Source organism: Epinephelus fuscoguttatus, linkage group LG7, assembly GCF_011397635.1.
Source record: "Epinephelus fuscoguttatus linkage group LG7, E.fuscoguttatus.final_Chr_v1".
Taxonomy (NCBI): Eukaryota; Metazoa; Chordata; class Actinopteri; order Perciformes; family Serranidae; genus Epinephelus; species Epinephelus fuscoguttatus.
In genome coordinates, this window is record NC_064758.1 from 43,759,990 (window position 1) to 43,776,632 (window position 16,643).

Here is a 16,643-nt window from a genome sequence, read left to right on the forward strand (position 1 = left end):
TGCAATTCTGAAGATCCTGTTTTCATTCTCTGCTCCAGCAGCTCAACGTGCAAACCAAAGGTGGAGACATACACACACGTGCTGACACTCTCTCTTTGTCTCTTTGTCCTGTGCCAGTTAGTAATGAGTTAATGTCGTCAGCGTTTGCCCTGGCCTGCACTGTACCCTCACTGACCTAATGTATTCCCTCGCCCCTTACCCTGACCCTAACCATCACATATTAACGTCTAACTCCAACCTAACCTAAAGCCCAGTTTCCACCAAACACTCTCTGTATGGTACCTTTGGAACCAACAGTAACCCTTCAGACATGGTACCTAGACCCTAGTGTTCCCACAGCAAACTGCACTCTTAAATGTGGGCAGAGTTGCTGTCACTCACTGCTTCGTCCAGCACTCACTGTATTTCCTCCTCTTGTTGACATACTGTGGTCATACAGTTACAGGCGGCAACAAGCATGGCTGAAATTATTACGTACTCTGCGTTGGTTCCAAACAGAGGAGCAGCTTCAGTAGTGTGGAATAAACTGTGGTGTCCTGAATGTTTTACTTCTCAGACTCTTGAAGCAACTAAGCGCTCAGAGGGAACTCATTCCGCGGCTCCTCTGGCAGCAGCACAGCGTCTCTCCCTCTCCTCTCTCGACATGTCATCAAGTGATTTTGTCATAAACCTGGGAATGTAATAATGTAAATCTCACGGCTCGACAAAATATACACAGATAAGCCAAAACATTAAAACCACTGACAGGTGAAGTGAATAACTTTGATTATTTTGTTCCAGTGCATTGTTCTGCTCGAAACCTTTGGCTCTGGCATTCACGTGGATACCACCTGACATGTTCCACCCACTCAAACACCGGTGCAGACTTAACAGTTAAGTATTGTTCACATTACTTTTCGCTAAAATCACACAGCTTAAACAATTCTAATTTAAAGCAACACAATGGAGTTTTTGAGCCCTCAAAATATATATCCAAGATCCTTGTGATGGTACATCAACTCACAATAGGTTGGATGAAACCTCCGTCATTGCTTGAGAGCGTCTGTTTCACTTGCGCTGGCACTATGCAGTTTCGGGGTTCGGGTAGGAACCCGGACACAAAAAGGACTACAAAATTTGGCTGTTTTACGGCACACATCATATCCTCCTCCTCTCTTTAGAGTAGCGTAGCCGAACCGAGGTGAACGAAGTTAGACAGCCATGGTTGTCATGGCTGAAGCGACAAAGAAAAGGAAGAAGGTGAAGGTGTTGTCCGAGGAGACAAAGAAAAGAAAACGGGAGAGCGATAAAACAAGAGCTCGAACAAGGATTAATATTGGCCCGGCTTTCATACTCTGGCGAGAGCTGAAAGAGGAGGAGGGACGCCCGACAGATGGTACTGAGGACACTCACTGTCTGCAGGTCGCTGCCTCAGGTGCATGTTCAGATAAAGTGTTAGCCTACACACAGACAGCTTTCACTTTAGTTTGTCTTTAACACTTTGCTGTTAGCACCGTGAGCGCGATGTGCTTGTGTCGACCGCGATCGTAAATCATAATAGCGGTGAATGAGAGACTGCGGACAGAGCAGATTGAAATATGGCTTTCTACATGCTGATCACATGTACTGATAAAGTACTGGCTTGGCTGGCAGAGGTTTTATCACACTTACTCACAGTAACACGTGTAGCTGTCGTCAACTAGACTGATCTTGAAGTTATATTCCCTTCATCTGCACCGTGGCCTCTCTGCTGTTGTCTGACCTCACTCTGTTGTGTGTGTGTGTGTGTGTGTGTGTGTGTGTGTGTGTGTGCACGTGCTGTGAGGAGGAGGTCAGCCCTGACATGCAGAGAGCAACTCATTTCTGAGTTTCGAAAATGAATAAATAAATAAAGCAATCGGCCTAATCATGTATGTACAAAATGCTATAAGGATACTTTACCTGTTCTGAAGACATTACCATTACACGGCCAGCTTCAGGAAGTTCACTGGTATCGTTGGCTTGTCAACAAATGCACATGCAGAAAGATTTTTGACAGTTGTAACAGACAATACCGTTTTTTGTCTGTAGGGGGACCCCCTGAGGTAAAAAGCGCAATCCTCCATTGCGTTGCTTTAATTAAGTTAATCTAAAAACAGCTTGAAATATATCAAATGACAGCAGCGCTGCCAGGTGTACGATAATTATCATATTTGTAAGACATTTTGGCCCTCTGTATGATGTACGATCAATAATCCCAAAAACGCCAAATGTACGATAATTTGACCATTTCATGAATGTGTGGTTGTAATCAGTATGCCAGAGTTTTTTTGTGAGCCCTGAAGGCATCTGTTCCCATGTGACATGTTTCCAGCCAATCGCACTTTGCTTAGCGTGAGATATGGGTGATGTTTGTCTCTGAACAATGAGCATGATTGGCTGAATGGTCAGCTGTACCCGCCCCACGAGATGCTAGGACCCGTCAGGAAGTCGAGCGAGAATGAGATTCCAAACGGAAGAAGAAGAGTGACTATATTTGCCTATAGCGCATCAGTAGGATTGTTATTTTGGTTATGACGGATGTGCGATAATTTCCCTCAAAATACGATAATTTTGAGTCTCTGGTACGATAATCCCACATTTCCCACCTGGCAACGCTGAATGATGGTGTCTCTGGTGGTGAATCATCTTCTCAAGTATTAACTAAAATATATACAGTGGTGGAAAAAAGTTTTCGGACACCCTTAAAATTTTACACAATCTCAAATATTATCATGAAATATTTGTGGAAAAATCTTTTTTGTGTTTCAAAAGGTGTGGCTGCATTAGACAGATACAAACAAATGCAAATTATATTTTTTTGTTTATTGTTTACAAGAAAAACTAACAAAACTAAATTCTTGACAGTTTCAATATGTCAGTTCTCAACATTGTCGGTATCAAAGTCAACAAATAACAGAGAATGTGTTCAAAACTGAACAAAAAATAAATAAACCATCACATCATCAAATTAATATTTAGTAGTCCTGCCACTGGCACGTAGTAGAGCTCTAATCCTGGCTGGCATGTTCCCCACGAGCCTTTCACACTGTTGAGGGGTAATCTTGTCCCATTCTTCTTGAATTACTGCTTTTAATTCTTCTAAATTCTTTGGTTTATGCTTTGAAACAGACCTTTTGATAATCCACCACAGATTTTCAATGGGGCTCATGTCCGGGGATTGAGCTGGCCACTCTAAGACCTGGATACTGTGCTCCTGCAGCCAAGTTCTACTGGCCTTGGATGTGTGGCAAGGGGCATTATCTTGTTGAAACATCCAGTTTTTACCTCGACGGAACAGTGCACGCGCAGAAGGGAGCATGTGGGTTTGGAGAATGGTCCAATACTTGGTAGAGTTCAATGTGCCATCACAGACAGTGAGATGACCAACACCAGCAGCACTCATGCATCCCCAAACCATGATACTGCCTCCACCATGCTTGACAGTAGGTACTGTACATGCTGGAGATAATGCTTCGCCTGGCCTTCTGCGTACCCTCACATTAGTAGGAGGAAGATAAAGCTGGAAACTGGACTCATCTGACCACAAAATCTTCTTCCAATTCCTGGCTGTCCAGTTCTTGTGTGCCTGGGCCCAACGACGCCGGGCTAACCTCTGTCTCTCATTGATCAGGGGCTTCTTGATAGCCTTGTAGGACCTTAAGCCATGATGTAAAAGTCGGCCACGTACAGTGCGGGTGGAACACTGGACACCAGTTTGGTTTGACCACTGCTGCTGAAGCTCCTGTGATGTCATTGGGCGGTTTTGCCTGCACATGCGGATCAGGATGCGGTCATTTCTAGCTGAAGAAACCCTTGGACGCCCAGATCTTGGTTTGTCTTCCAAGCTGTTGGTTCGTCTGTATTTCTGCAGAGTGTATCCAACTGCTGAAGGACTGCATCTGCACTTCCTGGCTATCTGGCGGCAGCTGTACCCTTCCTGGCTGAGAATCTTTATCTTCAGGCGTGTTTCCTGCGTTAGGTTCCTTGTTTTAGCCATTTTTGTGTCTGAAGAACTTTCAAATGTGCTGGCTTTATGTAGACACGAAGCTTGGCAACAAAAATTGTGTCTTTTAATAAAAAGAACGACCTTCATCACTGGTACCAAAATGACCCAATACTCAAAATTTCTTATGTATTTTTATGGAACCAATCAATTTTAAGTTTTTAATGGCTTTTTTAGGATTTATTTAGTATTTTGGCTGTGACTGTAATAAAAGAAATTGCACTTGAAGACCTAAGAGTGATTCTTAATGCAATATTTCACAAATGCATGAGGTGTCCGAAAACTTTTTTCCACCACTGTATATCTTACTTCTTCTTTTGTCAAGCACAGCTGGTTGCTAAGTAGCAGGAACGCCAATGGGTCGGGGCGAGAGCAACTGGTGATGCAACCAGGAATTCCTCCACAGACCAGACCGTCCCATTTCAGAGACCATTTGGTTTTGGCTGATGCATTTTTCAAAGGACGTGACCGACGTCAACCGCGAAGACTGCGTCCTTCAAAGGCTGCAGGCCCTGAATTGTGACACAGCTATTGATTGCTGTGCATTTTGTTATTGTGTACCAGTAGTGTGTGCAGTGGGCTCATTTGCTGTCATCTAAGTAGTGTGTGCACTGTTATTCTTATAGTGTGAGCAAAGTTTATCCTAACTCACTTGCAGTGCTGTGTGTTTTAGGGACGTGGGATGACTGGCATGGAGTTTTATATTGATTGACCCTTGTGGGGCTTCGTACGGAGACCGGGAGGTGACATGCATATGTTATTTTTTTTAAAACGCACGCACGAGTTATTACTTTTATTTTTTTTATGAAAACAATAGTTTAAAAGGCTGTGCGTGCAATATTGGGCCATTTGGAAGAGGGAAAGCTATGGAGCAGAAGGAAGTGTTTGTTTTAAATGCTCAGGTGGACCTGATTAATGTGAATGATGAGGGAAGAGTGAAGAAATAATGAAACATCAATATGTCATATGAAAGTTTTTTTTCAACATATTGTACCACAATAGCCAGAATTACATTTATAACATTATTACTTTTATTTATGTTGTTGTAAGCTATTGTCATTACTGTCTTTCCTGTCTCTCTCTCTCTCTCTCTCTCTCTCTGTCTGTCTCATTGTGTCATATGGATTACTGTTAATTTATTATGTTGATCTGTTCTGTACGACATCTACTGCACGTCTGTCCATCCTGGAAGAGGGATCCCTCCTCAGTTGCTCTTCCTGAGGTTTCTACCATTTTTTACCCCGTTAAAGGTTTTTTGGGGGAGTTTTTCCTGATCAGCTGTGAGGGTCTTAAGGACAGAGGGATGTCGTATGCTGTAAAGCCCTGTGAGGCAAATTGTGACTTGTGATATTGGGCTTTATAAATAAAATTGAAAATTGTATACTGAAAAGCTACACTCAAATCCAGGTTACAAAACCTAGATGCTTCTGCCAGAACCACAGTATAAGAACATACATGTCAAACATGTCAAACAATGGACTACACAATGAATTAATGGTATCTGTCCTCTTGATGTCCGTCCTCCTGCTGCAGTTGGTGGGAGTATGACGCGCTGATAGCCAGCGAAATAGTAATAAATCGCGTGCGCGTTTTATAAAGCACGTGTACGTTTTAAAAAAAAATAACATATGCATGTCACCTCCCGGTCTCCGTAGCTTCTTGTGTGAGGGGGGCAAACACAAATTTGTATTTTCAGTAAGGGGTATTTTTGTATGATACTCAAGCTAAGCTACTCTTCATAGTAAACAACTAAAATTTATTATAGTACTTTTTAAGGGCAGCTGCAGTGTCCACTAAAATTAAAAAGAAAAATTATACGATTTGGAACGCACCCCAAGGTAGATTAGCTTTATTTAAATACTCGCCCCGCCCCCTCCCGCTTTCCTTCCGCTCTGAGCGGCCTCCGTGCGACGTAGCTGTTACGTCATCACAAGGGCAGAAGTGCGTGCCAGTTTGAGCTCCTAATTGAAAAGCTGTGAGTGTTTTTATTTCCGTCCACTTGACTGACACCGGCGCGAATTTACTTAAAATGTTGCGGACAACTTCATTTCCCCTTCAGTGGTATTATACTTTTAACTTCTGTCTCATATAATACCATTTTATATCAAAGCTAGCACCACCTGCTAGCTTAATTGAGCTAACAAGCAACACAGCTAAGTTAGCTACAACGGTAACTGCTAGCTGTTTGAAAACGGTTGTCAGTGAGCAGCAGGAAGATAACGGTAATATCGGGGAATATGAAGTTTCACCGCCAACACTGGAGACTGTTTTCAGGACAAAGCGGATTATTTTTTTACTCTGCAAAGCGGAGCACAGAGCAAACACAAGAGTGACAAGAAGACGAAGGTGTTAATATTCAAGGACAACTGCAACCAAAATGGCGACGGGTCAGTTTACCTTTTTCTGGCCGCCAGTTGGCAACAGGGTTACAGTCACGTTATCTACAGAACCTGAACCATGGAGAGCAATTTAAGGGACATCTTCTGAACAGATGCGTTGGAGGAATAACATGGCGTCCCTCCTTAACACCTCTGACAGCGGTTTATTCGCCGCATTGGTTTTTTTTTAAGAAAATACAACGACCTTTGAGGAGTCCATCACAATTCAGGCAGAAGATTAATAAAGAAGCTCATCTAAAGGTAGGACCTGCACTAATTAACTGTGCTGTATGAGGCTTGTTTTGTGACTGTGTGTGTGTTAATTGGGTTTTCTGTCAAGCCTGATTTCTCCTCTATTGATGTGCAGTAGATGCACAGTGGGGCAGTATTTAGCTGTGACAAATGGATTTTGTGTCATGAAGCTGTGGTGGACTCTTATTAGGGATTCACGATATTGGATGTTTTGCCAGTATCTGATATGCTGAACAGATATCAATATATTATCCACTTTTTTCCTTTAATGATCTTCAAGTCTCTTCTGTAGTGGAATTAACCTCATTATGCATGCATACTCTTAAGGTGCAGATGGAGACTTGAAACAGAATGCCTTATTGTATGTAATATTTATTCATAGTGCAAATAAGAAAAAGCATGCTGGCTGATTCTAATAGTTAATTTTAAAGCTGATATTGATACCGATGATGTGCAGGTATTATCTTGCATCCCTAAATCTCGTACTACTTAACATTTGCAAGGCTGAATGTGTGTGTGGGAAAGCACTTTTCCCGCCATGCTACGCTGACACTAAACCTGAGAGGGAGACCAACTTTATCACAACAGTTTTGAAGCTTGTTTTGATTTCAGTACCACAAAGTTGTTTCTTTAATTATTAAAGACCTGAATGGCAGTTTATGCCTATGGACACACACATACTGAGAAGGAGAGAGGGAGGAAGAGAGCCTTGCAAAATGTTTGCTTTATATTTGCCTATGTTATTTCCCAAAGCAGGTTGAGTATCTATTGAGTTTTTTCCTTTTATTTTTAATAATATGTTCATTTCATCTTTATTTTAGACTAAAATGATATCATTGACATCAAAACTGCTTTTCTAAATGATAGGAAGATAAATAAAATAGTTAGGGTGGTGTGCTTTTCTTAAAAATAAAAACATGAAAAGTGTAAGTTGCCAGTACCACATTAGTGTAAATACAAATAGATCATTTATTAGATATTCACAAAGTGTGATTTTTGGGGGCTATTTGAAGATTATTCAAGATTGCTGCTGTTAATACCAATTGTTAATTCAGAATGAAACTGCAGAAATTCTCAAACACTAACCTATCTTTATGTGAACCTAAAAATGTTCTATACTGATACATACATCTACATCCAGCCATTATTACTATGTATAAGACCTAACCTGAGACCCTGGGACCAAAATGTCCCTGATAAAAGGATTCTCTTGGATTGTGTCAAAGTTAAAATATTATTGGATGGAACAAAAATAAATATACCTTTAAATTGATAAATTAATCTTTCTGTTACAATAGCAATATTAAGAAAGCCTTCACTATCCTCTGAATAAAGAATATGTTAATTTATTGTATACTTGCATGTGACAGACTTCCTAATTTTTAATACAACCCAACTGCAGGCATCAAATTCAGAATGACTTTGGAAAACAGTAAAGTTGATCAGATTAAACATTAAATATCGTATCTTTGTACTGTAGTCAATTAAATAAAGGTTGAAAAGGGTTAGTAAGTAAATGCATTCCGTTTTCATTTACTTAAAATTTTATTTCACAAAGCGTGCCAACGTGCCAAAAACTGCAGGTCCTTGAATGACTACTTGTTTTTAACAGTGAGTCAGTCCCCACAGACCCCCTTGTTAAAATGCCCAGCCTCACCGCAGAAATAACCACGATAACAGCCTGGTACAGAAAATGTTTTTTTTCCCCCCACAGCCCGAGCCCTTCCCGACCCGGCCAATCAGCTTACATTTTTGGCCCAAACCTGGTCCGACCTGTCGGGCTTTTCAGGCCCATCAGGCTCAGGTTAAAATTGAGAACTCTTATTCTATCTATTTAAAAGTCTGAATTAATTCACAGTAAAAGGCTGTTTGTCCCAGGAAAGCTCAGGTGAGGTAACTCAGAGATATCAAAGGAGGGAGAAAATGCAAAAATTTGGGTGAAACGAATATATGTAGTATGCATAATGTAGCTTGTGAGAAAACCTGACCTGACAACACCCAGAAAAACATGATGTCAGTGCTGGGTTGAGGCGTTGCTTTAACATAAGGTTGACTACCTCCCAGGAATGTGTATCTATGGAATCTGTGACATGCATATTTAGTAGTGACTGAATAACCAACACATTGTGCGTGTGTGTGTCTGCATGAGTCTGTGTGTCTGTGTGTCTTTGTGTCTGTGTGTCTGTGTACTGGCTATCACAGCTGATAGATGTGTTCTAGTGAGTCATCGCTTTGTTTCTAGTGACAGCCACCAAATGCGACGTGATAGTGCCACAAAAAGCGGTTATATTAACCCTAAACATGATTTTGGGCTAACCTTACTACACGTCAACTACAACTAAGGCTGTGCACGTCAGGGCCAAACTCTGCCGTGTGCGATACAGAGAGCAGAGGAGAATTGTAAACGTGCGACCATGTAGAGACTAGGGCTGCCACGATTAGTCGACTAATCGATGACCAATCGACTATTAAAATAATCTGTGACTATTTTAGTAGTCGACTAATCGGTTTGAGTCATTTTTCATAGAAAAGTGCTATAAAAGTACCCCAAAATACTCTTACTGTAGCTTTTTACAATCAGATATTGGCAGCTTTACACACTCTCCTGTGACAGTGAACTGAAACCCTTTGGCGTGAGTATGAAACTAGACATTAGATGATGTAATTTTGGGGTTTGGGCGAGACAGACCGACATTTTTCAACATTTTAACACATTTTTTGATGAAATGATTAGTCGACTAATCGAAGAAATAATCGACAGATTAGTCGACAATGAAAATAATCATTAGTGGCAGCCCTAGTAGAGACAGAAATGACATGCCGTCATGTAAACAATATAAGTCATCACGTACGCCCCATAATCGTTTGCATAATCGTGATTTCAATTTTGACCAAAATAATCGTGATTAGGATTTTTTCCATAATCGAGCAGCCCTAACTACAGCGTTGTAGAAACATAATGGACAAGGCAGAATTTCAGAAAATGTGCTTATTTTCAAGCACATTTTCAGTGGTGCTGAATCCAAATCCGCTCTATGCCCAGCACAAAAATGCCTCATAATGCCTGAAAAATTGAAAAATCCAATATGGCCGCCATCGCCCGGCTGAAATCTAATTTAAAGACTTATCTTTTGACTTAAACCAGATAAAAAAACAGCACAAAATGTTTTTGGGGGTTTTCGTATATGGGGAATTCAATTCCATATTCAAATTTATGATATAATGTAGGAAAACTGCTTAAAATTCATATAGGTAAAAATCATAAAGGTGTTTTTTTGGCAAACAAATTGCTGATTTTTACTGGAATATTTTAATTTTTGTATTTTCAATATGCTATACTATGATAAAATGGTGCCCCATACCCCTACCCTAACCACACACACAGACTCTCACACACATGCTCACAAATGTAGTCGCATTACGCTTCTCCTGCAGCTGCAGCATCGACTCAGGCACCCCTTGATACAAGCGCAGAAGGTGATCTCAGTAATTTTGGAATAGGCGGTAGAGAGGATAGCTGAGGCACTAAATGACCATCCAAGAGCATCTGTCCCATTTCACTGGAGAGAGGTTGGGGTGTGGCACATGAGCTTGATTCCAAACATAGGCCTGATAGTGTGCCCTCATGATGTGGAATTTGGCTGCATCTGAGGATGGTGGCAGAGTCTCCTGTGTGCGGCCTGCACCAAACAACTTCACTCTTGTTTTGTTGCAAGTGTCCACTTCAGGCACACCATACAGCCTGTAGATGTATGCCTCAGTTGATCTCTCTATGTCCTCTGTTAGAGGGCCCTTGCCAAGGCCAAGGAGGTCTGTGTGATGATATTGAAACAGCACACGCCAGGCTTTTTTCTTACTGTGGCCACTGAACTGAGACACACCATCACAGCCAGTGGCCCCATGGAAGGCAAGTAGTGTGTCCAGTTGATTAGGGGATAGCAACTTCTGAATTTCATGCAATGGAAAATACTTTGGTGCTTTTGATGTTCCAGCCTTCATATAGAGATATACATCCCATTTTGTCATAGTGTGCCAGAAGTAGAAGAAGCACATCAGTGTCTCTTGCTGACACAACCATTGTCTTCATGTGAGCATGGATGCAGTGCAAAGTCAGCATAGTATCCGCTTACTCATGGTCAGCCTGTAGAGGGGAGACTGTGAGATTTGGATCTGAAGACATGACAGTGGTCGCTTCAGCAAACCCCCCCGCCACTACAATCACTGGTTCCCCTTTTGGGCTGTGTTTAATCAGATGGTTTGAGAGGAAGAGAGCAAGATCCGCTTTGTTATCCTCAAGTGCCATAAAATTGGACCAGTCTGTTGGAAGAGCAACTGACTCACTTTCAATTTTACGTCATACTGGTTGGTGGCGCCATTTTCATTTGATCCTTGTACCTGCTTTAACTGACTGCTTTTGGTATCTGTCAGAGACTACATCAACCCTCTGGTATTTTGCACCCATCCTTGTGCATGGTGTTGGAAAACATGCACAAGGATGAAATGCCCTCGGGGTTCACTTTTTGGGGAAATTGACCCTGACTATAAAGTTTCAATGTATCCGCTAAATAATAACATAGAAATGTGAAGTATCCACAGCGTGCAAAATCATAGAGTGCTTGACATTAACTCCGGTCACTGGGTTGATACAGTGCACAGTTGAAGGTGTACAGTAGGCCAAGATAAAGCAGCAGTCTGTTTGCTCTCTGTCCAGTGACACGTTAACTTTGAGCAGACATGATCTCCACAGCTCTGTGTTTATTAACACGTTTCTATAATGACTGATCATTACAAGATTTATACATGACGTGGCTGACAGAGGGATTACACAACCAGGATGTCTGTTAAACAGTGTCTTCATAAGTAAACCCTCAGGGGCGTTTGTTCAGAGTTAAGGTATTTGGATGTTTTGGCTGTACTGACAGAACAGACAGTGCCACTCTCACACTTCTTATCCTCTCAATACTTTGACATCAATGTAAGGAGGTTAATAAAACAGTATTTCCTGAGCTCTGTGGCAGTGAAGATGCTCTTAAATTAAGTTATGAGGTCAATATTTAACACAGTTTTACACACAACATAATCAAGAATAGAGACGTATTAAAAATGTGAAAAAGATTGAATTACTGCAATATTGTTCTTTATATAGAAACTTCAACTTCTTTCAATTTGTGATACTGATGCTGGTAGCTATGTACTTTTTTTATACAACACAGGCTTCAGAGGCAAATCTCCCAGATTGTTGAATTTTCTTCTCTCACTCAAGTAAACAGCCATCTAAGCTTCATCTTTCAAAACCTCATACAAGTTGAGATTTGTCCCTCATAAAGTCCTACATGTTAAAAATGACATGAAACCTCTGTTTTTGTGAGCATTTTATGTAGTCACATTCATGGAGTGCAAAATGCAGACTGAAGTCTCTAACATTGACAGAAAGACAGCTGACTCATAAATGGGTCTAATGCAGTTGAAAAGCTCATGGGCAGTAGGGCTGTAGTCTCCTGGTCGACTAGTCCATCATTTGGTCGCTATCCTCCGACCAAATTCTCAGATGAATAATCGCCGTGTTACATTCATAAGAAGAAAAGTGCTACATCAACAGCTTTCCAGTATTAATCCATTATTTCCTGCGGCAGGGGGACAGGCTAAGTTACCTGTGAAAATGGGGGTGTTTTCAAAACACCCTCGTTGTTGACAGAAAGTTGAACTCGCCCACCCTCACACTCAGCGTCGCGGTGACGCAGACCTCCTGTCTGTTTCTGTATACTGACACCATTTCCCTCAGTGGAAACGAAACTTGTATTTACTTGTATTTCACAGATAAGAAACAATAAATTGTGGAGACAGTAAAGCCTCCACTAAAATAGCATTATAAGTCATGTGTGTGATTTATCCTTCGGGGATTTATACTTCAGGATTTAAAATGTGAAATGTGTCCAGATAAAGACAAGTGTTTGTCTGTGAATGCTGCCATTTATAGTGAAGCCAGTCTGCGTACTTGTGTTTGAAATTGTCTCCATTAAGCCATGTTTAATGTGTGTTTAATGTGTGTTTTGAATCAACTATATAAAAAAAGTTTGATTTGAACTAATCTTTACAGCACTTAACACAGCTCTCCACCGCCGACTAGTGTTTTGGAGGTGTAACTGCAGAGTGACAGACACACCACCGCAGAAGTAAAAATAACGTTCAGATTTTTTTTCCCAAGACTAATCGATTAGTTGAAGATTATGTGCGACTTTAGTCGACCAAGATTTCCCTTGGTTGACTACAGCCCTAATCGGCAGGTCAGTGTTATATAGGTCTGGTGTATGAAATGTTTTTATTGGTAAATGGAGTAACCGGAGTTTTGATAAATCTTTACCTCAAAGGACATTTTTTAAAGAATCTCTTGTTTTAGGGACCTAAAACTCATTTTGCGTGTGGACGAGAGGCCCAAATAGAGGAAAATATAAATTTACAAAAATATCTTTGTGTATAGATAGGGCCTTAATTTTAGTTTTTATTTTATTTTTAAATTAAAATGTGTCTGACAATCCACATTAACATGAATCCAACATGTTACTGGCAAAGACAGTATCACCTATTCATAAAACCCATTTAATTTACAATACACAACATTAATGAGCTAGCTAAGGCTAAATCATTGTGCAGCACTTGTTTTTCTTTCTTCACTGTGCGGCATGTATCCATAACAGTGAGGTGAACTAATTGACCAGCTTTTACATTCTGTTGAAACACATTTTGCCAGTTAGCTATATCATTATTCATCCATATTCTTGGAAGCCCCAGACAGAGGAGAGATTCACACGAGCATGGCTTTTCGGAAGAACGGCATTATGTAATGCAACTTGACCCTATGTCGATTTAAATGGCATTGTCTGAATCTATATCTTGTTTGAAAATATATTGATATATTCTACTTAGTCATTAGACCATAGGAATAACATATGAATTTTAAAATGGGCATAGTTCCTTTTAAGTACAGAACTGCCACTGGCCTGTTGACTCATGCCCATCCTCTCGTTCAAAGTTAAACTGAATCATCTTGATTCAACAGCCCTGAGGGATTTGTTCAAGAGAGCTGTCTTTTCCTCCTGTTAATGCTCAGTATGATAATGCCAGTGTGCTAATGATTAATACTGTATTGACTCATGTTGATTATGACCCAATGATGTTTAAACATTAAGGAAACGGGCTGTGTTGAATAAAAAGTTGCACCACTGGCTGCCATTTTCTTACGGTATATATCATATATCTTGTGCAAGACTAGTTTTGTTGTTGCTGCTTCCAGGCAGTGTTAATTTCATTGATGAAAACTATGACAAAAAATTCCGTGAACAACCTTTTTTCCATGATGAAAACAAGACGATGTCAAGCTAAAAACAGATCTTGATAATAAAAACTAAGATGAAATATATGTTTAATTTTTGTTGATGAGACATGATGAAAATGTTCACACTCGTTGCAGCATCAGCCGTTTGTGTGAGTTAGAACTTTAACTCAGCAGTTTAGAAGCAGCCTTGTGTGTCTGACTGTGGATTTGTTGTTTGTTTGTAAGTTGCAGTGCTTGCTGTTAGCAGCTCTGCTTGTTAGCCATGAACAGTAAACTACTACTCGACTATTTCCTCGCTATCCGCACTCATTCTTGCTACTCACTCCATGCTGTGTTGTGTTCAGTGTTGCCAGATCTTGGGAGAGAAACAAGCAACCAGGACCACAGACAAAATTACTTTACAAATACATTGTATTTACTGCCCTTGAACTCTACCAAACCAACTAGCCAACCAAAACGTGGAAAGAATAAATGAATGAATGAGAATGAAAGTAAAGAAGTTGCAACATATTGTAGCGGTTGTTGGCCTAATACCGGGTTGCCAGTCAGAGGGTCATTCTGACAAAGAAAATATGATCTCTAATTGAACACCAGCAACCCTGCAAAGGAGCTGGCAGAGCCTCCAACTCCCTCACCAAACAATTGTACACCAGAAAAATGAGCAGCAAGCCACAAAACACACAACACAACACAATTCAGCTCCCCCTCAGTGTATTATACAAAAGCCCAAGTGCAAACAACAACCAACAGCAATGCAAACAATAATAACAACGTGCACAGTTCAAACCCCAGAGTCACTCTCTCAGTCTTTTTACCCCTTCCCCAGTCAGTCAATATTTATTCAAAACGAGCCTCTCCAAAAGTGTCACGAGTGAGACCTCCTACTCGTCAGGGCATCTTTGCACATGAAAGCCAGACCGGCGTTACCTCCCCTTCAGACAGCGCTCCGATGCAGAGGAGACGGCAGCAGGCTCCCGGGAATTGTCGTCCAAGGCGTTGAAAGGGCGGGTTATGGGTGGAACGGCGGGATGGAAGGGTGAATCCGGATGGGGTGAACAGGCGGACTAAAGAAATGGCGGACTTTACACGCTGCCAGGGATTGACAGACTGAAACGCGGACACTGGGACGGTCTGAGCCTCTTCCTCGTTGAGTCACCCGGTGAGTTCGCGCCATCTTGTTTTAAGCAGCCATCCATCCCATTGGGTGTGCGTGTGTGACGCAGGAGAGGTGTGTACTTAAAGGTGCCGGTCGCCACAATATAACGTGCCATTTTACTTTCGCTGACAGTGCTGGTATGCTGAACAAGATCTGAATGATGAGTTCATATTTCACACAGAATCTGAGTCTGCACACTGCCCTCTTGAAGTCGAATATTTTAATCTTCTCTCTTTCTACAAATCTTTATTGTATTCTTTCCATATTTCGCCCATAAGCCATCTCCAAAGGCGTTTCAGACAATTTGGCAGTACATTACCATGTGTAACCACACCAGCCCAGGACCTCCACATGCAGCATGTTCACCTCCAAGATCGTCTGAGACCAGCCACCCGGACAGCTGCTGCAACAATCGGTTTGCATAACCAAAGAATTTCTGCACAAACTGTCAGAAACCGTCTCAGGGAAGCTCATCTGCATGCTCGTTGTCCTCATCGGGGTCTCGACCTAACTGCAGTTCGTCGTCTTAACCGACTTGAGTGGGCAAATACTCACATTCGATGGCATCTGGACGAACTGCAGTCAGGTCGAGACCCGACGGGACGGACGGACGGACGGACGGACAGACAGACGCCCAGACACACGTGCGTAAAAGCGCACACAATCCTCTCACCACGGATGCTGTGATTTAATGGCCCGGTACTCATTGTAGCCCACTCTTATAAGACCCAATAATATAATAATAATAATAATAATAAGTTACTGTGGACCTATATGCCATGCCTTTTCTTAAAATTACCAGAGGAGTTCGTTGAAAAAGAGGTAATGTCAGCCTGAATTACTCAGGTGCGTCCCTGGTGAAAATCGCTGACATGCATGGGAAATACGGCTTTTACAGGCTCACCATAGCTTACTATCAGGACTCAGGGACCAGAATTCGGGATGGCGGACTGTCGGAATGGCGATATTTCGGTGTGGCGGCCTGTAACCGTCAGTTAAATGGCCCGTTCGGTTGGTATTCGGATAACTGGGGCTTTACTGGTATAATGCAATAGCACCACCCAGCGGTGAAACTCGTGTACACGTGTACACAAAAAAAATGACCCACTCTAAACGTTTAGAGATTTTTGTACACAAACTCACCCCTATGGAAAACAGAACGGAAGTACAGAGAGTTGTTGACTAGAGATGATACACCATCTCATCTAGTTGCATTGGTGTGAACTGGGAGGTTTGTAGAACGTTGCAGAGTGGCGCATCCCAAGTAGTTGCCTGTTTCTGCTCACCTCGTCATGGATTTTTGGTCTAAACTGGGCATTAATCTACGAAGAAAGGGATGTCTCTGAGGCAGCTTTGCACACAGATACTCAATGTGGGCACTCTATTGCAGTTTATTGTCTATTTGTATGCCCAAGTATTTATAGGAGCACACCTGCACAACTCACTTTGACCAGTGGTTATGTCGTCCTGGACTCTCCCTTCCCTGGGGTCAAATATCATTTGAGTGCCATTTTCTAATTT

At 41.6% G+C, this 16,643-nt stretch overlaps 1 protein-coding gene across 1 annotated transcript in view; it reads left to right on the forward strand.

Moving 5' to 3' along the window:
- Window positions 1-5,944: 5,944 nt before the first annotated feature.
- The window catches only part of LOC125892268 (polymeric immunoglobulin receptor-like), a 37,176-nt gene continuing 26,477 nt past the window's right edge, over window positions 5,945-16,643 (forward strand). Inside the window, exon 1 of the mRNA XM_049582184.1 lies at window positions 5,945-6,642. The gene's annotated coding sequence lies outside the window, so the exon portion shown is untranslated. The remainder of the gene's footprint in view (window positions 6,643-16,643) is intronic.